Here is a 23,371-nt window from a genome sequence, read left to right on the forward strand (position 1 = left end):
TATGCGAATGTATTTTATACATTCCTTGAAGGAAAGAAAGGCAACATACATGTCATTACCACAGGACTACTGGCTGGGAAGCCAACAGTCTACTGTATTGAACAGTTTAAGCAAAAGACAAACACAATGAAAACAACAAAGTTTTATTAATTTTTTTTTATTAATTTAATTAATCAAGTTGCTGGATAGTAGCAGCAGGCATAAACATCAGGAACAGGAACTTTACCAGTTCAAAAATACAAACCACATTATTTGGTTGTTTTAGAACAAAAACAAAGCTTATCTATATGAACCAAAAACAAAATCTGTAAAACCTAGAAATGGTTTATATTAATCTTGAAATGTAGTTATAGGCTTAGCAAATGCAAATCAATTCAATGTAGAGTTCTAAGGAAGAGAATTGCCTCTGCCAGATCCTCTTTCATAGAGGCTCTTAAGTCAGACTTTATTATTTTTAGGGCTGAAAATAATCTTTCGACACTGACTTGGGTGGGTGGCATTGCAGTAACTATTCTGGCCACATCACTAACGATCTCTGGATAAACAAGGATGGCTTCTTCAACAGTAAGTTTTGATGAGCGATCATACTTTTCAACTTCTTTTAGTGCTTTATAAAACTCCTGTTGGAATTTTTTTATTTGGACATTTACTGGTTCTGTAACACTTATGCGACGTCGCTTTCCTTTAGCAACTTCCATTTTGTCTAAGAAGGAATCAAAGTCTAATTCTTCGTTTGAAGAAGATGATTCTGAGTTACCACTATTGCTTAAAAGAACTCCATCCTCCTGTGGAAGTATTTCAGGTCGTAATCCCTTCATGCGAACTGCTACATCATAGAGGGCCTTTTTCCCAGTAGCAATCTGTTTACTGTTCAATAAAAGTCGGCTCATTGGGTCGACATAAATAGCCGCTAACAAGATTTCATTTTCCAGCAAAAGACTCTCTCTTTTCATCATTGAAGATGCAATGCCCTCAGCTATTAACCCTCCATTTTTGTTCAGGCGATATAACAGGCTCTTCCATTCCAAGAGGAATTTACCCGGAGTTAGATCATCACATTGCAACCTCTTGGTGACAGTGAAGGGGTGAGAAAGAAGGTTCTCCAGCTCTTTTGTTTGTGTCCACTGGCTTGCAGTTAATGCAAGATTTTCATTGTCCATTTCTTCTATGAAGTCTTTAAGTTCAAGCAAACGCTTCACCATTAAATAAGTGCTTCCCCAGCGAGTTGTTTGATCCAAAATGGCTCCTTTTCCTGCACGTCTTTTCAAAATTGCATCTGTTTTTGGGGCCCTGGCTGCAACAGTTACTTGCCGTAATTTGCCAATTAATGTAGCTGCATGGCGATCTTTTAATCCATCTCTTATGGCAAGTTGCAGTGTATGAACAGCACATCGCATATGATGAATAGTAGCAAGCTTCAATGCTTCTTCAACAAAGTTGTCTAAAAAAATGTCAGCATTCTCTTCAGTTTCTAAACTTTCTCTAATACTTGCAGAGCTGTCTTCCTCTAAGTCTAATATCTGTTTGATACCTTCTTCATCTGCCTTCATCTTCTCAATTGTGCTCAACATGTTAGAAGCGTTATCTGTCACAACACATAAAATCTGTTCCTTTTTAATTTCAAAATCTTCTAGAACACCCTCCACTAACTTCTGAAGGTAATCACTGGTGTGATGTGCCTGAGTGTCCTTTACTCCGAGGGTCCGTGTTATTGTTTTGTTATTTTCATCCACAAATCTAACATTAATAGCGAAATAATTGACTCTGTGACGTGTGCATGCATCCATTTTAAGGAAGACAAAACGTCCTTTCATAACTTTATGTTAGCAGTCTTTTTGCCATTGTTTAGGATGCCTCCGGAGTCGGAGTCGGAGTCGGTGCATTGTTTGCCGACTCCGACTCTGACTCCAGGTACCCAAAATTTCCTCCGACTCCTCGACTCCGACTCCGACTCCGACTCCACAGCACTGGCAATAAGACTGTTATCCCATACCTGGAAGCTACTTTGTTAGCTTATTCCTAATTTTGTTTTGTAGGCTAGACTAGCTGCCTACACATCTGCTAATTCATTTACTGCTCTTGTTATTTTTACTGAGACTAAAGTTACAAATCTGAAGAAAGATGAGTGTACATAGATGTTTGTGCATAATAGTATGTGCAAATCCATTCTCCTGTTTGATTAAGTCAAATTTAGTGATGAAGAATGTGGAATGGAAAATAGAAGAACGTTATCTAACATAATAATAATACCTTGGAAAAATTGGATAACTGTTGTATGATCTCACAATTGTTCTCATGGTAAGGTATGAAGCAGTCTCACACAAAACATTCCTTAGGACTATACTAAATGGAAAAGAGAAATTCGGTCAGCCACAAGAAGAGGGATATTCCCAGTTCTAGACACATCTAATCTAAAATCAGTTGTTTTAAGACTTTCCTTCTTTATATGTGTTGTTTTGCTTCCTGATGTAATCTTCATATGTAGAGAGATGAGGCAAATTTCTAGATGGTTGAGCATAAAACAAGAGAGGCTGAAGCACTAACTCCAGCAACACTTTCTGAGGTGGCCCTGTTAAACCTCAGGTCCTATCTGGTCATTGACCAAAATTAAGTGACTTACTAATGGCTCTGTAAATAACATTTACAATTTTTGTGTGATTCTAATTATGGAAGAGATGACCATTGGCTTTTGAACTCAACCTCTATACCACCTATATGCAAGAGATTAAATCATTTTCAGATTTCATTCTACAATCTGAGCCTTTTGGCAAGTATATGCCCTGTGAAAAAGGCCAGGTCAAGCAGATGCAGCAGAGATTCCACAGAAGGTTTTTTTTTATTATTATTATAGTAAGATAAAATAATAGCATCTTGAAAGCCTGTTCACATTTCTCTGTGTTCCAACTTACGCTACACAAAATCAAGGCAGTCTTATTTTGAGTTTCTCTGGCATGCTTTCTTCTTTTCTCAGGACTCCCAGCCCCATATATGCAATGGAGCTGCAGAAATGAAAATTGAAAGTTGTGTAGATAGGAGACAAAGGGAAGTGAGGCTGGAAATCTTTGGAGCATAGATGTGAAGAAGCAGAGTGCACAAATATGAGAAAGCTGTTAGCAAACACATGTATCTCTTTCTCCCATTGTGATGGGTTCAGAGACATTTATTTATCAGTAGGAGAATTCCTTGGCATCTGTGCATCTAACCTTGACAGATCACAGAATCTGATATGCCAACATTATTCAGAATTGGCACATTAAACCAGAATTGGGAACAAAGTAGAATAGCAAGATCCGCTGGGGTTCTACAGCTATAATGCCAAAGCATTGCAAAAATTGATCCCCCTACCCTAATGCCCCTTGTAAATTCACTTCTTGTGACTGGTGCAATATCCTCAGTAGATTGCTCCTACTTATTATATAGTCTTAATGCAATAGCCATGAATTATCAGAATTTTGTTTTAAACAATTAGAACACTTCTTTCTCATTTAATTAATGTTTGTAAGCTGCCCAGAGTCAGATAGGTGGGTGGGTGGGTGGGTAGGTAGATAGATAGATAGATAGATAGATAGATAGATAGATAGATAGATAGATAGATAGATAGATAAAATTAAACATTTTTCTGCATGTTTCAACTGGAGGCGGATTATACATGCTGGAAATACATTAACCTTCAGTTTGATCTGAATATAAAAAAATGATGTAAATAATCTTTGACTGAACATGTGGATGGTAATTGGATTGTATACTTTGGAGCAAGATCACTAGAGGATTTGAATTGGGAAAGCAATGCGACCGTCTGCTGTGCATTGAAATTAATACAATTAAGTACTTGGGAAAGTTGTTCTGTATGTTAATATTTTCACAAAGTAAACCACTGGAGTGTTTTTGCTATTTGGTATTCTTTTTCCTACTTGGTATTCTTCAATGGCATAAAGAGGATGACTAGAAATAGGTCCTGGTCAGGTGATAGTAGAAGAGGGGTTCTTTGAGTGATTAATAAAATGTTGAATGTCACAGGGCCCAGGACATACTTACTTACTTACTTACTTATTTATTTATTTATAGTTTTTTTGCTGTCTATAGATTCAATATTGGACCAAACTTCATCTTTTTGATCACTGTAGTGATTAAAGAGTTTACTTTTTTAAACAAATTGCTACTTGAAGATTCTTAACTCACAGAGCCATAAGTTTAGTTGTATTTACTGGGTGAGCCTTTTTTCAGTTCATTAAGAAAGAAAATTACATGTCTAAGGTTTTGTAAGAATTTTCTTTTTGGAATGCACAAAATAGTGATTACAGTGTACAAGTTTTAAACAGGGCTCAATATGCCACAAATCAGTGGTGGGTTCCACTTACCTTTGCTACTGATTTGCAACTGTGACCGCGTGCGCGCAGCGCTTCTGCACATGCACAGAACCTTCTGCACATACGCAGACCGTCCGTGATGATGTCCGGGTGGATAGGTGGAGCCTCTCGCCACTGCCACTACCGGTTCATGGGAACCAGGGCAAACCAGTAGAAACCCACCACTGCCCCAAATGTTCCACTAAATTCCAATATAATAAAAAAGAAAGAACTTCTTTGCATCCTTTTTTTTTTTTTGCATTACAGGATTCTATCATTTCAGTTCTGAAGATATTAGTTTATGTGAATCTTTTCCATATTTTCCTGGATCTTCCATAAAGCTTCAAATGTTGTTGACTATTGTTTTTCAAAAAATAGTTGGAAAAAAAAGTGCACTAAACTCAGAAGTTTAGTGAGTTTACACAAGTTGTATGGATAACTATATCCTCTGTTATCTTTTATGTAGTAGAAGAAAGAGAAGAGTACCAAGTTGGCAAGAAGATAGAATTAAGTCTGCAAACTAGGGACCAATCCTAAAGATATAAATGTTTATTTAGCTTGACCAAAACACAGTCCTTATTTTCCTGGAATTTTAAGGTCTTCTGTTTATCATTTGTAGAAAAACAAAAAATGCACTTAAGAGCTCTAAAAAGCATTTTTCAGTTCTTTTTTCAAGTAAAGAAAAAAAAACATAAAGCTTTTAACGTTAATATTTTAAATGAATTTGGTTAGGTTGCTTAACAATTGTGGAGTTCGTTTTCACAGCCACGCATAGATTTCTTGTTGCCTGTTGGCATAAATAGTTAATGTTTTCAAACCTAGAAAGTAATATTTCAGTTTTCAAAATAAGAGCATGAGGTTCAGTGCATTTTAAATACAAAACCACAAAAGAATAATAGTAAAGCACCCTGAAGAGCACCATCTGATCTACCAGTAAAGAAAAAATGCAGAACCCCTGTTGTTCGTATGATGAAATTGGGGCCTGGCTATGCATAGTAGGAGAATGTAATCAGCACAATAAAGGAAGGCCTGACTTCCATGTAATGACAAAATTTTCCACACAGAATCTATAGGCACATGAGAAGAAACATACAGAAGAAACCTGCTTCTGTGGTTTCTATATAGAATGAAATTCTTGGAGACTTTAAAGTTATATCTCTCTTTATGGGATGCTATTTAATAACGGAAAAGGAAAAAGGATATTAAAAAAAACAAAGGATCAAATGCATTTGTGCAATACATTAGCAACAGCCTAGCTATGCCATACCCACTTAACAGCATATTTTCCTGTTGATACCAGATCTTGATTGTAGGTGGTAAACAAGTACCCTGTTTCCCCCAAAATAAGACATCCCCTGATAATAAGCCCAATCAGGCTTTTGAGTGCATGGCAATAAAGCCAAGCACTTATTTCAGGGTTCAAAAAAATATAAGACAGGGCCTTATTTTCGGGGAAACACGGTATGTGGGGAAGTGGGTTTGGAATTGGCAGCCCTTGTCTGAATGCCGCAGGCAGACTGATTCATCTCTTCTTCTATAAGTCTGGAGGTTTTAATAGGCCTCTCTCATTCTCTCTTCTCAGATCTTCCCAAAGAACATGTGTGTAGTCAATACAGAATGAAAATTACAGATCTGAAAGGAAAAAAAAATCAACATCATCATCTTTATGCTGAATTTATACATGTGTTATTGTGTTTGACAGATGCCTTCTCTTGCCCATGAATTAATCATATACAATGCAGCTTTCTCTTCAGATGCCCATGTCTACTAACCTGAGATTGGTTTTATAGGCTTTGTGTTGCATCTCTTATTGTAGTTCTTGCTGTGAAGCTCAGGGTTTCCTTTCCAGGGATTCCCATTCCAATCATTAAATGGGCTCCTAGTCAGTGCACAGAAGAAGGTAAAGAGACCAAGGAAGAACCTAAAAGTATCAAATGCAGAAAGTAACCTGGCAGGTTATAGAAATGGTTCGTTATATATTAATGTATAAAAGTAAAAAGTTGAGGCTGTAATGTTTTTATCTTGTACTGTACTAAAAAGAGTTGGAAGTCAACACCTTTTTCTTTCTTCCCTTGTACCTCATACTTTCTTTCTCCGTTTCTTTTTTCTTCCCTTAATTTCCTATTTTTATTTTCCTTTGTATTTTATACATTGATAAAACAATATATGTATATAGCAGGTGAGACTTTTTGCTAGGAAAAACAGATGAATGCTTTAGGATAAAGAAGTTGTCTTTAATTTGAAAAAAATGCACGGCACTTTTCTGAGGGGAATTTAAAATAGATTACAAACATATAAGGTCCTAACCCTAACCCTAATATCTGAGATTCCGAAGTCCTTGATTCTTTTGACTTTCCAGAAGCTTGTCAAGATCTGGCTTTCCCCCCTCTAGGGTGAGGATGTTAGGAGGATCCCTATATACAGGTACAACCATTACAACCTTTGAGTTACAACCGTTCATTTAGTGACCATTGAAAGTTACAATGTCACTGAAAAAATTGACATGACTATTTTTCACATTTATGACTGTTGCAACATACTCATGGTCACATGATCAAAATTCAGATTATTTTTAACTTGGTTATGGTGTTTGACATTGGTTGTTAGTCACCCACAGTTAAGATAGGTGATCATATACATTTTCTAAATAAAATGAAATAAATAAATAGCAACAGGTGTTTGTATATTTGTTATTTATATAGTTTATGTTTATTTGATAAAAATAAATCCGTCAGGTTTAAATAAAACATTTAGGATTCAAAGAAGAATATATTTTATTGTGTGTGCCCACCAAAAAAAGAAGGAAAATGTTTAAAAGTAATGTGCATGATACAGAATGAGAGCTACCAGGAAGGATGGAGACAATCAAGTGTTCATCCTAATAATGCTGAAGCTGTTGTGGGTGCTTTTAAAGCATGGGTGTCAAACTCACCGCATCACATTGATGTCATGACGTATCACAACGTTTTTTCCTTTCGTGGAGCTGGAGTGGGTGTGGCCTGCGCATGACGCATCCAGCACATGGGCCATCAGTTTTACACCTCTGTAAAGTATCACTCTTTGTATTATGCAATGTAAAATCATTTACTTGGTAAATATTAAGCATAGCCAAAGTCTGCAAAATTCATGGAAACTTCTATAACTGGAAAAAACCATCATAAGCGTTTCCAACCAGGAATCACATACAACTAAGATATTCTGTTTCACAAGGTTAATTCAAAAGTCTCCTTCCTCTTTCTCTTCCACAGACAGTTGCAAAGAAAAACCCACAAAAGCACAGTTGAAAATTCAGAGATTACCCCCTTCTCTTCTCTTTTCCTCTTCCTTTTTTTCTTGTTTAAGTAAACCACTTTTTAAAAATATGTTTTCTAAATTAGACAAACTACAGTTTGTACAAAATGTATGTTCCTTCAAAACACAGGATCCATTGATTTACCATACTTTTCGGAGTATAAGACACACTTTTTTCCATTCGAAAAGAGGGTGGAAATGTTGGTGTGTCTTATACACCAAATACAGCCATTTTTGGCCTCCCGAAACCCCGCCCCGTGTATCCTGTTTTTGCGAAAAACAGGCCTGTTTTTCGCAAAAACAGGGCACACGGAGGGTTTGGGAGGCCTGCAGAGTGCTCCTGGGGGCTGGGGAGGGCAAAAACGCGATGCATGGAGGGGGTTGGGAGGCCAATAATGGGCCCATTTTTTGCAAAAATGGGAGTGTTTTTTCCCTCCCCAGCCCCCAGGAGCACTCTGCAGGCCTCCCAAATCCTCTGCATGCCCTGTTTTTGTGAAAAACGGGCCCAATTTTTGCAAAAATGGGACGTGCAGAGGGTTTGGGAGGCCTGCAGAGTGCTCCTGGGGGCCAGGGAGGGCAAAAACTCCCCCCCCCGTTTACCTCTTCCAAATCTTGGTGTGTCTTATAGTCCAAAAAATACAGTATTTGTCAAACTTGTCTGTTTCCAAAAATTCAATCATTCTCATTGGTTAGTAGTAAAAAGAACAAAAATAATAATCACCTAATCCTGCCAAGAGTGACTACTACTTTACTCCCTGAAGACATTCTGATTTCTGAAACAACTCAATCTTAAATAGTCTTACAAAATCATCAAGGTAGAGTAGGTGCCCGACTGGCCTCAGGAGGCAGACTGTTTCCTCTGACAGGATCAAAACTTGAAAATAAGGGATTAGCCGTATCTTAATCTGTTAGGAGTATGCTGGATGGATCAATTCCATTTGAAAGAGGCAGTCCTGAAGTGATTTGTGTATTTGTTGAAGGAAAAGAATTAGAATATGGAGAGGGAATAGAGACACTATATCTTCCATAGTCTCCTAAACCATTATGGATGATCTTTAACTATGAAATGGATAATATCCTGAACCAAAATGTGGAGGATGTTATATTTAAACTATTTTTGTACAATATTTTATAATTATTTTTATTCTTTTTATTTTGCTACAACATGAAGGTTATGGTCACACATAACAAATACCAAGGCATGAATTTTGATTAACAGATTACATTAGGTTAGTTTGCATAAAATGCTAAGCCATTCAACATCACATTAAATAAACAAACAGCTTGTATTAAAGTTTGTTAAAGCATAGATATGCCAGAACATGGTATTTTAAAATAGATTCTGTGAGCAAACTAAAGCTTTCTACTTGTGTGTTCTTAGGCTGCACAATTTGTTATTTATCTGTGGAAAATTTAGGACATAAATTGATTGTGGAAGGTATATTGCATTTTTTTTTTCTTTTTAGAAGCTTACTATAGGTCAGGATGCTCTCCCCCCCCCTTTTTTTTTTTAATTTTACTTGATTAACTTGGCGTGAATTAATTTCATGCAGGCATTTCTTACTAAAGCAATTCAGTTCCAACACACTTTCCAATTATGGGTAAAAGGTAGAAAGGCTCCCTTCTGCTGGCTGTGGAATTCTGGTAGTTGAAGTCCACATCTAAAGTTACTAAGGTTGAGAACTACTGTTGTAACAGATTATGTTTCTTTATATTAAGAGGCTGATAAACTCAATTAAAAATCCAACAATGTTTTATCGTCAGGCATTCTTTTCCCCCCTCTGCTGTAGAATCATTGTCGCAATCTGGATAATTTGTAAGAAGATCTCCACTGTCTTTGGATTCTTAACGGCATTAGCAATAAAATTGTGTTATGTGATTCATAAGCATTTTTTCTATACCAGAGGGGTGATAAAAATGATTAGCAAGAGCTTAGAATCAGACTTGTTATGAATGCTTCAACCAAATATCTTGCTTTGTTACATAACAATGTGGTAATTACATGAACAGATGATTCTGATTGACTCTTTGGGGCATTGAAGCAGACATTAAATAAAATGGTGGTTGCACCGCACATTTGCTCTGTGATTTTATGTGTAGCTATGTTCAGCTGAAACATCTGCTATAATGAACTTGACATTTGCACTAATGGCAGCATCAGTTTACTTAATGTCCTGCATTAAATTTGCTTCCCCAAAGAGTTGTCCTTTTATCAAAGACGAGGGCAAATTTGCTGCCTTTTTTTTTTTTTTTAACCAAAGCACATATTGCTTCTTGTGGAACTAAGAACAGAAGAGTTTTGTGTTGCCAACACCATGTTCCATATTCCAGAGTAAAATGTGCACATATTAAATTTTGTGCCAGGACCCTAAAGTAACAAATTTAGATTGTAGCAGTGAATGAAAGCAGTTGATAAAGACATGCTCAAATACTCTGATGTCCTTGATTGATTTTCATTTTCTAATGAAAACTGGAAAATAAGATAACATCATTAACTTAAAAGACAATGACACTCTCACTCAACATGAGTTGCTCTAGTTTAAACCATTGGGGATCATTCTTTGACATTATAAAGCCAGGCTGAAGCACTGTTTAAAAACAGTTTTTAAACCTCCCTTTATTATTATTTTTATAATCAACTTAAGGTAGTTAACATACTTAATACTCTTTCCTTCCCCTATTTTCCCTACAACAATGCTGGGAAATGATTTGGGCTGAGAGAAAGTGACTGGCCCAAAGTCACCCAGTTCACTTTCATATTAAGGTAGGACTAGAACTCACAGTCTCCTGATTTGAGGTCTCATTGATTTCAGTGGAGATGTATTAACTGTTGGAAATAAATAAAGCATATCCAGAGGCAGGGTGCTTCTAAAGATTTGGTATTCTGCTATAATGTATGATCAGGATGTTTTGGCTAGATTGTACTCTTTGTTCATTATTGTAAAACAAATTGTTTGCCTTCTCCTTGTATAGATTATTGCCCATTGCCAATTGGACTATCATTTCTAAAATACCAAGGCTGTACACAAATGTGAAGGGCACCAGACTGAGGAAGATTACTGTAGACATTACTGCTAGATTTTAGAAGCCATCCCATTCAGTATCCAAATAAAAGATTTTCACTATGAAGATGAACTTTTACAATCTTTGCAAAACACAATGAATTTCATTTTACAAAGAATGAAGAGACTTGGAAAGATGCAAATAGAACATTAATGCTCGAGGCAGGACAGGATTTAACTTTGACAAAAAAACAATAGAACAATATCACTACTTAATAATGATTTTACATTATTCAGAAGGATCCAGATAGACTGAAAATTATTTTACAAGAATTTATTTATAAAGAGCTATGTAGGTTTTTGCCCAAAAGATAGCCACAAAATTATTGGTTGATTGATTGATCGATCAAATTTATATGGTTGCCTATTTCATAGAAAGTAACTCTTATGTTAGAACTGTGCTGCATATTTTAAAATATTTTAAACAGCATAATGAAAATAATAAGTTGCATTACTTGTTTTGGGATCCAGATAAAGCTTTCAATCATTTGAACTGGACTTTCTGTTTAAAAATTTATTTAAAATTTCATGAAATATGGACTTTGGAAAGAATTGTTTTTAATGTGGATAAAATTGATATATACTTCACAGAAGGCACAAGTAATTAATAATGGAGATTTAATTAAGCCACCTGAGATACCAAAAAGGAACAAGACAAGGTTGTCTATTGTCTCTTCTGTTTATTTTATATTTAGAAATATTGAATAGAGACATAAGAGAAGTTGAGAGGATTAAAACATTAAAAAAGAGACTTTTGCAGATCATTTGGTTTTAAAGATTATAGTTTCCTTTAAACAGAATTGAAGCATTAATGGTAAAATTGAAAGAATTTAATGCAATTGCAAGTTTTAAGATAACAACAGAATACAAAGATGTTGACAAAAGTATGAATGTATAAGATCAAATAGAATTGATGAATAAAATGGACTTTAAAGTCAAGAAGATTTAAAACCAATATCAATATGACAAATATGAAGTGTATGTTATTTCAAAATAATTATGTTAAGACTTGGAATGAATGAAAAGAAAAGATACAATAAGATGGGAGAAAACACAGTTGTTATTGTTGTGGTGAATTTCTGTGTTTAAGTTGAATGTTTTGTCTAGAATTTTCTTTTTGTTTCAGACAATATTTGCTTTGACATCTGATGTACCAATTAAACAATGGCAGAAAGATACTGTATATCTAAATTTGTGTGGCAGCGAAAAAACATGAATTACATGTAAGGTGCTACAAGATGTAAAAGAAAGAAGAGGATTTTGATTAGAAATTTTGTAGCTAGCTAGTTAGTTTGGATTAAATAATGGATGTTGTTGAGAAACAAAAGACTTTTGAAATTAGAAAAGTATGACTTGAGATTTGGGTGGCATGGATATTTATGGTATGATAAAGCTAAAGAAATGTACAGTTTAGAAGTCATTTTTTATACATCAATACTGAAAATATGGAACACATACTAGATTGGGTCTTAAAATATCTTCCTGTTTCTCTGCAGAAGAAGCATTTTATACACGAGAAATAATAGGTCAACACAAATGCCTAACTTATTGTGAGATACTGGAATTTTGTGACTGGGAACCCAAAATAAAATAAAGAGAACAACTAATGTCTTAAAGAGTCTTAAAGAAATTTTTTTTACAAAATGAGGTATTGTTGCTATGTAACTACCAAAATGTAAGAAATGTTATAACCATAAAGTAAGAACTTACCGGTAATTTTCATTTATGCTTATAACTGCTGTAAAAAAATCGGAAATAAATTATTTTTCTTTTTTCTGCAGGTTTGCCTTTTTTCTTTTCTTACTTTCTTTTTTCTTCTCTCCTCATTCTAAAATTTAGTGACTGTTAATTTTCATCTTTCATCTTAAAATTTTAATATACATATCTCATTCTCTCCCCCCCTCTCTCTAGCTAATTAAAGATTTTGAAGTGCATAATATAGAGATGGCAGAGGAGCTTACCTGCTAAATCAGTATGTTTATTTGAATCATACATAAATCTGCGAGTGAACTAAAACATTGACAGAAAAATGTTCACTTTTTCAGGCCACTGAACCAAATCATATAAGAGTAAAGGTCTGAAGCAGAGTGTTGCATATAAAATTATAGCCAGATTTCTCATTTTGCTTCATAGTTTCATCAGGTCTGAGTAATGCAATGCAGAAAACCATAAAATGCTGCAACATAACAAGATGTGATGAGGCAAGAGGGAAAAAGATAAGATTTTCACTGTGACATCAGTTTGATTGCTTGGAAAGTGCAGAGAGATTTGTAATTGTGGGAAACAATATGGTCAACCTTGTATAGGTTAGTAAATATATATTTTAGCTCAAATAACAGTTTCTCAAATCAAAATTTTATCCAGTTGGAATATGATTATTTAGCCGGTATGGATTTATGCTAATGTCTGCATACACATTTAAACTAAATGCAGTCACTCGGATTTATCGGTTATTGATTATGCCATAAAGCAAAAACTCATGGATAATTCCTGTCCCCATGCCCATTATAAAATACTTCCCTCTTTATAGATCAGCAGTTACTCCCTTTTGGAATGAAGGAAAGTCAATCAGAAAGACAATCAATTGTTCTTTATAAAGAATATTCTTTAGACTGTTAAAAGTTGTTGGAACTATATCATAGGCTATCTGTGTTTATCTCAGTTTTCTTTGAGATTTCAATATTTGAATCATAGTTTATCATTTCCAGTAAAAGTCTTCGGAGAGGGGCGGCATACAAATTGAATTAATAAAATAATAAATTAATAAATTAATATATCTATTTGGGGTTATAAACCTACAGTTAGTTAATAAGCCGCATAATTGGAATCTAGCATGTCTACACATATATACATAAACTATGATGATTGTGCCATGCTTATTAGTGGAGATTATGACTACATTATATTATATTTGTATATCACTAAATCAGGCTGATTTACAGTAGTTTACAAGCAGATAAACAAAATAAGCTAACATTATTATTATTATTTTTTAATTTGATTTATATGCCGCCCTTCTCCGGAGACTCAGGGCAGCTTACATTAGAGAGATAAAATCAGATAAAACATTGATCAATGTAACTATAGTAACACAAGAAACATAGATAGCAGATGCATAGTATCAATAATTATGTCTTGGAAGTCATCTGGAAAAGTTCTATTTGGATGTTTTTCTAGAATAAAGTTGATCTTATTGCATGTTCAAAATTATGTTCTTACACCCTGGTAATGTTTCAATCTAGATTAGGAGACTAATCTAGAAAATAGAACTTTTAATGTTGAAAGGGAACAAGTTCAATGAAATTAGACTTAAGAATTTAAAGGAGTATTGGTGGTGGTGATCAGGTGAGCAAATGGATAAACTGCAGAAATCATGATTAATGTTTTAAAACCTCTAATGGTTTTTGGAATTCACCTGGAAAGTAGACATACTGCAAGTTTGTATTGGAATGAGAAGAGTTTGTCTTGAATTGTGTCATTCAAAATAGTTCATCTCATATTAATGTTGAGACTCTGTCAATTGTTTACCTCTTCCTTTCTCCTTCCTGTTAAAAATTGGGTATAATGTTCTTAATTAATAAATAAACACATATGTCCACTGACTATTTCGTATTACAGAGATACATTTTCATTCCCTTTCAAAGAGCAGGAACTGCGATTTATTGATATACATTATTATGGTTGCTTGCTCAGTTAGCCAGATTTGGCATTTTTTCCACCTATTGAGTCGTTCCCAAGGACCTGACATAGGCAGATGTTTTCTGATGGTGTTACATGTATTGTCACAGGATTATATGATTATTTTAAGCAAATTATCTATTAGTAACAGCATTTCCACAGAAAATGTAAACTCTGTTTTGAACTAGTGTTATCCTTTTGTCGCTGTTTGTTTGTGGGTAGTTAGCCAATAAAAGTGTTAACTTTTGAGTTGGCTAAAGAAAACAGTGCAGTTACATTTTCTCATTATATTCAGTTGCATATTTGATTGAAAGTTCTAAGACATCAGAGAAAATATTAAAGAAGAGAATACCAGAAGAGAAACCCAAGCAAAAGAAATCAATTTCATTAATGGCTCTCTTCCTTTTTTATTACTCTCAGTGTTCAGTTTTTAAAATTGAACAATGAACACTGTAAAAATGAAAGACAACCAAGTGTACTTAACTGATTAAAAAGATACCAGTCAATTATTGTCAGTATGTCCCTAAATCTGCAACAGAAGTCAAAGTATGAAGAACAATGTATTATGAAAAGTTGAGTAATCCTCGGGGGTTTTATGATCTTCCAAAGCATTTTTCCCCCAAAAAAACAAGATTTGGCAGATTACATTTCTTTCTTTCTTTTTTCCTAATGTGAACTGAAGTTGGCTCTCTGCAAAGGTGATGTGCTTGCATATTTTGACCCCGATAAATTAGTACATTTAGAGTCACTTTTTTTTTTAGTTGTAATTTTAGATCTTAGTTTAACCAACATAAAAAAATGGCAGGGGTGCACAGAACAAGCATTATTTCCATTGCTGTGATTTAATAGTGCAATCTAGTTTCCTACACATGGAAATGTGAGGATATCACTATTTTCCAAATATTCTTTCCATGCTGCTTTGGAAACATTTTCTTTTCTGGTCTATTAATCATTGAGAAGTAGATATTCAAAATTAAAAATCTGTATATATATATATTTTACAAAAGATGTATGAGTTAATTTATGTCTTTCCACTGTCTTCATGACAATAACAATTGCTTTATTCAGTATAACATATTTTGCATATTGAATACTTAATAGTTACCATATTTTAAGATTTAAGATACACTTCTCCCCCAAAAAAGTGGGTGGAAATGTCTGTGCGTCTTATACAGTAAATGTTGCTGAAGCCCGCCCACCCGCCAGCCTCTACTCTTCGGCCTCTTGCAGCAACAGCAAACAGCCTGGTCAGTTTCAGCACAGCCTGATTTAGCACAAGCAGCTGATTGGCGGTTGGATCGGCCTCCTGGAATACCACCTATCAGCTGTTCCAGGCAGTGATCCCCATCACCTGGAATGGGCTAAAAATGGGATGTGCAGAAAATGGGGTGCGCAGAGGCCAAAAATGGGGCGCACAGAAAATGAAAACCCAAAAGCAAACATTTCCCTTATTTAATACACAAAGGTTTTTTTTTTTTTGCTAAAACCCACCAAATTTCTTATGAAACACTGAAATCTTTCCAAACTAAAGATCCTTCATTTTCAAAATATTCATTAAATTTGTGATATGAATTAATCTTCCTTTGTCAGGTTTCATTTTTTCCCCAGGATGATGGAAGTAGCCGCAGATGTTTTGGAAAGTAAAGTAAAGTAAAATAAAATATAGCAATCAAAAAATATTGCTTACAGCAAAGGAAACACCAGCAATTGAAAATATTGCTTACAGCAAAGGAAATACCAGTAGAAGTGTTAAAATCTTGCAGCATAACACAGTCAAAGTTTGGTGTGTATTTTGTAAGCAGATATGGAAAAAAAAACAGCAATAGTCTGGAAAAAAACAATAACATATCCCATTGCCAAAAATGGACAGTTCAAGGATTGCTTAAACTAGTCAACAATTGTTCTGTATTTATATCACATGCTCATAAGATAATGATCATGCTTCTGGCATTCCAAAATACTTCATATGAATAAATAGGAATCTTTTCCTCTTTGACAATAAAAACATCAAAAAATTTGCTTAATGTAATTCCATTATAGGAACCTCAAAGATAAAAACCACAGTCTTTTTTTTTTTTTTTTTTTTTAATATTGCTTCTATGGGTGCATAGAAATTCTCATTTCCCTTTTATTTTCAAATCTTTTCATCTTGGTCTGAGTTACAAATATTATGATACTCACAAATTAAGCAATCATCTGCAAGGTTATACGATGTTGACACGCAATTAACCTCAAACTGATCTGCTAATGGGAAGATAGGGCATTTAAGAAGAATGTCATTTGCCATTTCTTTCATCACATGTATTTTATATTTTATTTCATTATGTCAGTACCTTATCCAGTAGCATATATTCATGTAGAGTCCTTTCTTCTTTCACTGTTGTTCTTACTGGAGTTTTGATGTTATATGTTTGCAGAGCTTGTGCAATTAGTATTTAGGGTTTTAAAAAAACAACCCTCCATTATCTCTAGATTTCGTATCCAGCTATTTTGCCAATCAGTGTCATGCCCAACTCCATCTAAGTAATCCAGTATCTTTGTAGGTAAGAGCAATGAAATTTGAGTTGCACTGGCTTGTAGTTGGTCTATTACTCAAGGACAAGAAACCGTAAGTGACAAACTTCATTTTCATTTATAAAGTTTCAAAGGGCATCCATCAGCTGTAACCCCTTTATATATTAAGACATCTGCAAAAGTTACAGCTTTCCCAATTTTCTGTGACGTTGTGATTAACCGAGATAACAAAAATTGGTTCTGTGGGAATTCTAGTGCGCTCCTACATACAAAAATTTCAAATTCATAATATTAGGAGCAATTTAAGGAGGGAAGTTGACCTATAACTATCTCATAACAATAGAACTGATAAACATTTCACCCAATAGTGGGTTCCACTTACCTTCGCTACCGGTTCGGAACTGTGAGCGCGTGCATGCGCACGCTCGCTTCGCTCATGCAGAGCGTCTGTGATGACGTCTGGGCGGGTGGGTGGAGAACTCTGGGATGTAATCCATCAGCTCCTGGTGTTTTGTATTCATCAAAATCAGACAGGTGTTCTCTTACCTGAGTCCTTCAGGAGTAGGGCGGTATACAAATCAAATAAACTAAACTAAACTAAACTACTATTTTTTTTTTGCTTATTTTAACTTTTATTTCCAGTCTGTTTTTTACAGTTATGTTTCTGGTAGGTTGGGCTATAGTTTCTTTTTGCGTGAAGACCGATGCAAAGAATGAGTTAAGCAGCTCTGCTTTCTCTCTGTTGCCTGTTACTTCCTTGCCATCTTGTCTCTTTAATGGACTGACTATTTTCTTGATTTTTTTCTTGTTAGGGTAAATTTTATCAGTAGGATGTTTTTTTGTGGCCATGTCCCAAGAGTTATGTGGGATTTTGGATGCAATGTTAGACAGGATATTGACCAGAAATTGGTTTTGATTTGCTTGGCATGTCTTGAATGGTCAAAAGGAAGCTTGTTTATTGATTTTTTTTCATCATTATTCAACGTATTGTCTATTTCATGCTGCTCACTTCATAACCAAAAAGGATAAGAATGCAGTAGGTTGTTTGTGCCCTTATGGGAGTTGATTTTCATTTCTGATTGAAAGCTTATAGATAAAATTATGTCAAGAAACTTTCTATTTCTCCTCCCCTTTTATCAATAGAGGAGCTAGAAAACTTTGAGACTATTGGAAGAGTTAATTTTTTTTAAGTGATGTCCCAGTGCCTGGAGGCTGTACGGATCTGGATGGGGAGGAACAGACTCAGGCTCAACCCATCCAAGACCGAGTGGCTGTGGTTTCCGACGTCCCGATATAGTCAATTGGTGCCATCACTGACTATTGGGGATGAGTCATTGCCCCCCACGGAGAGAGTTCACAACTTAGGCGTCCTCTTGGACTCACGGCTGTCTTTAGAAGAACACTTGACGGCTGTGGCTGGGAGGTCTTTTTATCAGGTTCGCCTGATTCGCCAGTTGTGCCCCTTTCTGGATCAGGACTCGTTAAATACGGTCACTCATGCCCTCGTCACTTCATGCCTGGACTACTGTAATGCTCTCTACATGGGGCTCCCCTTGAGGAGCACCCGGAGGCTCCAGCTGGTCCAGAATGCGGCCGCGCGGGTAGTTATGGGAGCAGCATGGCGCTCCCATGTGGCTCCCTTCCTGCGCGAGCTGCACTGGCTCCCTGTGGTCTTCCGGGTGCGCTTCAAGGTCTTAGTTACCACCTTTAGAGCGCTCCATGGCTTAGGACCGGGGTACTTACGAGACCGCCTTCTGCCACCAATAGCCTCTCACCGCCCAGTACGCTCCCATAGAGAGGGGCTTCTCAGGGTGCCGTCAGCCAAACAGTGTCGACTGGCGGCCCCCAGGGGGAGAGCCTTTTCTGTGAGGGCACCCACCATCTGGAACGAGCTCCCCCCAGAGATACAGAAAATTCCGGATCTGCACACTTTCCGCCGTGCCCTCAAAACATTCCTGTTTCAGCAGGCCGGCCTGGCCTAACTTTCCCTTTATATTGCTTTTTGATTTTATTTTAAACTGGGATGTCTTGAATTATCTAGGACCAGAGTGTTTAGTATATTTTAATTGGTTTTTTATTAACGTTTGTATTACATGTATTTTTATCGTTCGCTGTTCACCGCCCTGAGTCCCTTAGGAATAGGGCGGTATATAAATTTAATAAATAAATAAATAAATAAATAAATAAATAAATAAATAAATAAATAAATAATTCCAAGACCCATTAAGTAAAGCTCCATTTACAGTTTCTAAGCATTTATGTATTATTAATCCATTTCTAACTACAGCCCACATCATTGATAGACCTTTGAATCAGGGGTGGGTTCTACTTACCTTTACTATCAGTTCGCAATGGGGCCGTGCACGCTCGCTTCACTCGTGTGCACGCACGCTCTTCTGCGCATGCGCAGAAGCATTTTCATGATGTCAGGGTCAGTGGGTTAAGCCTCCCGCCAGTTTTACTGCTGGTTCTATCGAACCAGTGTGAATTGGGGGCAACCCACTATTACTTTGAATGGGAGATGTCACCTGAATTAAGCTTCTTGGTTTTGGAGAAAAATGTCTCTATTCTTTTAACCATAAAAGAGGGCAGCACAGAAGATAACATTTTTCCTATCTGGCTCTGCTTCTTTGTTTTCATTAAAAGGTATTTTGATATGTGGGCAAGAAGAGGTGCGCTTAAAGATATGCTGGGAAATTAAGATGTTTAAATACTGTGATGAAGTTGTGAAATAACAAATGCTGAAAGCACTGGTATAAGAACATTGTGGAGAATTTGGTATGCCTTAATATTAAGAAAGATGTTGCAGCCACAGAATTAACTAGGTTTTAACTTTGAGCCACCACTGTCTCTCAACCCAACAAACTTCATGGAGCCATTGTTATAGGGAAAAACAAGCCTTATACTATGCTTAGAAATAACAAATAAAATTGTTTTTAAAAAATTCATATTAAAAAAAATTTCAACACTTATTAATTCACATCTGTGTACAATCCTATTTACTCCATTAACTAAACCTTAGCTTTGTTATGGTGGCCATGGATACTTTTGTGTAGATTCACAGTAGTTGTTTTGGTTTTGACAGTTATTAAATAGGCAATGGAAGAATATAAATATATAAATATAAATATAAATATAAATATAAATATAAATATAAATATAAATATAAATATAAATATAAATATAAATATAAATATAAATATAAATATAAATATATGTATGTATGTATGTTTATGTAAGTTTTCACGAGTATGTATGTGTGTATAGTTAATATTTCGGGTTTCTTCCCGTGTAATTGTGGATATATATATCCCTTTTAGGGATATATCCACAATTACACGGGAAGAAACCCGAAATATTAACTACACACACACACACGCACACACACACACATATATATATCTTTTGTTCCACAAAATCCAGCTTCATGACTCATTATTGTGTAGGGTATTCTATAGCAAGGTATACATTGGGACTGCTCCCCTTCCCCCAATCCATATCCAATTCTTAGAGAGCGCCTGCAATTTTTTTGTCAAGGTTTTTCAGAAGTGCTTTTCCATTGCCTCCATCCTAGGCCGGCACGAAAGTGATTGGCCCAAGGTCACCTAGCTGGTTTTGTGCTCAAAGCAGGATTAGAACTCAGTAGGCCAATTTTGATTTATTTGAATTTTATCCTTCCAGTTTAATTGATGTTATAGGGTTTTTTAAAAAATAGTTTCTTCTTGATTGTCTAAGTCTACATAAATTTTCACTGGCCCTGTGAATTATTTACTGTGCCTCTGATCAGTTGGTTGTATGTACACACACATACTTTATGATTGGGAGCAAGTGCTATTGCTTTAGTTGTCAAGCTTGCAAAATTCTTTTTGTCTGACTTTTTTTGTCCTAATTCTTCTAGAAGTTTCATATCTGCATGCTTTAATAAACACCGTATTATAGAAATATAACTCTTGGAATCATTTTCTGGGAAATCAAAGTGCTAATATACTATTGCACTGTTGCACCTCATGTGCATTTTTATAGGCATCTGTTTTATCACTGTAATAACAGAGTGATGGAGAGGGTAGGCCTTTGATTACATTCAGCACAGCTTTTTATATATTCTTTAGCTGGTATTAATTGAGTAAAGTGGCTTTTAAATCAAAGTGTGTGGGCAAAGAATCTGTGGGACTTCAGGAAAGCCCCCCCCTCCCACCTTGGATACAACTGTCAAACTGTCAATGTTTATTAAAAAGATTGTGTATATACATATCTATATTTCACCTTTTGATTAGCAAAAGCTGTCTTGGTACCATGGTGATAACATTATTCAGTAAACTAAGAGACTTTTCCCGTGGCTAAGCACTCTTGGAATGAAGTCTGGGTTCAGATCAAAAAATGATTTATAACACTGAGAGATCTTTAGTGATAGATTATTTTTATTTTTATTATTATTTTTGCTTTGCAAGTTGATAAGAACTTTTCAAATTCACATTTGCTGTAGGTTCTTTTTTTCCAATGATGGCAGTTTGAAAGAGAGCAAGCTTTATTACACAAATGTATTTTGCTAAAGAATACTTGCTAAAGACTGCCTGTTTTCCTTTTTAAATTTTATCTTTCTATATCTCTGTGAATTTCTTTCTGTTTTATTTTCACTTAATTCCTTGTAATTAGATTTCATTCTTAACCTTGAATATTTTTCTGTACTTAATGTCTTTGTCTTTCCAAACACTGTTATTCATCTCGTTTCTTCTGGTCTCACTACTTCCTAAATATTTAACTGTTAGCACTTTCTTGACTCCTTTTATTATTGTACACCTTAACTGGACTTTTATTTCTTTTGCTGCCTTTCCACTTGAGCTGTCTTTCCACTTTATCTTTCCCCAGAATAATTTGTTTGCTTTCCTCCACATTTTCTTCAAGTTTCCGAGATAAGGAGTTTGTAGCCATCAATTCCTCTCAGCTTTATTTTTGAGTTACTTGTGGCACTCTCTTCTGGATGGCTTTTCTTCATTTTTCTCCTAAAGTGATTCTGTATCTTCCTTGTAGTCTTATGCTTTACCCTTCTGGCCTCTGTGGGGACTCTGTTATAAGTTAATAACAGAATAAGAGTTGGAAGGGACTTTGGAGGTCTTCTGGTCAACCCCTACTCAGGCAGGAAACCCTATACCATTTCAGACAAAAGATTGTCCAATCTCTTCTTAAAAACCTCCAGTATTGTAACACCCACAACATCTGGAGGTAAGTCATTCCACTGATTAATTGTTCTCTCTATCAGGAAATTTCACCTTAGTTCAGGAATGCAGGGATCTCTTTTGAGATTCTCCTCCTCTTTGTCTCAGCTGCTCATGGACTCCATATTGTTATTGCCTGGTTCCTCTTCCTGGCCCTGGCAATCATCACCATTTTGAATAGAGTAGAGTAGAGTAGAGTAGAGTAGAGTAGAGTAGAGTAGAGTAGAGTAGAGTAGAGTAGAGTAGAGTAGAATAGAATAGAATAGAATAGAATAGAATAGAATAGAATAGAATAGAATAGAATAGAATAGAATAGCATTCTTTATTGGTCAAATGTGATTAGACACACAAGAAATTTGTCTTTGGTGCATATGCTCTCTATACATAAAAAGAAAAAGAAAAAAAGAAAAAAACATTCATCAACAATCATAAGATATAATACTTAGTCATAGTCATAGGTTACTAATAAGCAATCAAATCATACTAGGAACAAATAAAAACAATATAAATCAGAAAGATACATGCAGCATGATTATAGTCATAAGTGGGAGGACATAGATAATAGGTAATGATTCATATCTCATTGATCAGAAACAAATAGGCTAGGTCCATCCACTTACTGAAAGCAGGAAGGAAATACCACAAATAAATGTAAAGGTGTCTTATAAACATCTAGTGTATTATTTTGATATCTTGTTCAAAATCACAGATAACTGCACATGCAAAATGTCATCTTTGAATTTTGAGGTTAACTATATGAATCAAAACAACCAGAATTAGAATTTAGCCAGTTTTGCTTGAATACTAGGTCGGCAGTGTTTTCATATATTTATAATGCAGTCTTGTGTCTATTTACCTGAGAGTAAAATCAATTGAGTTCAGTGGGATTTAGTTCTAATAGGTGTAAAATTATTTTGTTGAATATGTTTTATAGATGTGTGTATACACATAATATATACTGTTGATTGTTGCCTCCTATGTATGTTTGGTTTTTTGCCCCATGCTAAATATGAAAATAATTGACTTTGCCCCAATTGCATCTTAAAACATATCAATAATTTGCTTTGCATCCTACCTTTGATTCATATTCACATTAATAGATTGGCTGCTGTAGACCATCTTTCCCCAATCTGCTGCCTTACAGATTATCTGGAGGAAAACCATTTGGGGAAAACAGCTATATGCTGTTTGAGAAGGATGCAATCTCCATCTATAAAGTTTTGGAACAAATCCATTACCTTCTCTATCTCTTGGAGTGCATGTTATG

General features: G+C 35.4%; 1 protein-coding gene across 1 annotated transcript in view; it reads left to right on the forward strand.

Moving 5' to 3' along the window:
- Positions 1-23,371, forward strand: part of PRKN (parkin RBR E3 ubiquitin protein ligase) — a 719,133-nt gene that overhangs the window by 162,674 nt on the left and 533,088 nt on the right. The gene's annotated exons all lie outside the window — the stretch shown is intronic.

The sequence above is a fragment of the Pituophis catenifer genome, unplaced genomic scaffold (assembly GCF_029215685.1).
Source record: "Pituophis catenifer annectens isolate HBS135680 unplaced genomic scaffold, rPitCat1.0.hap2 SCAF_1, whole genome shotgun sequence".
Taxonomy (NCBI): Eukaryota; Metazoa; Chordata; class Lepidosauria; order Squamata; family Colubridae; genus Pituophis; species Pituophis catenifer.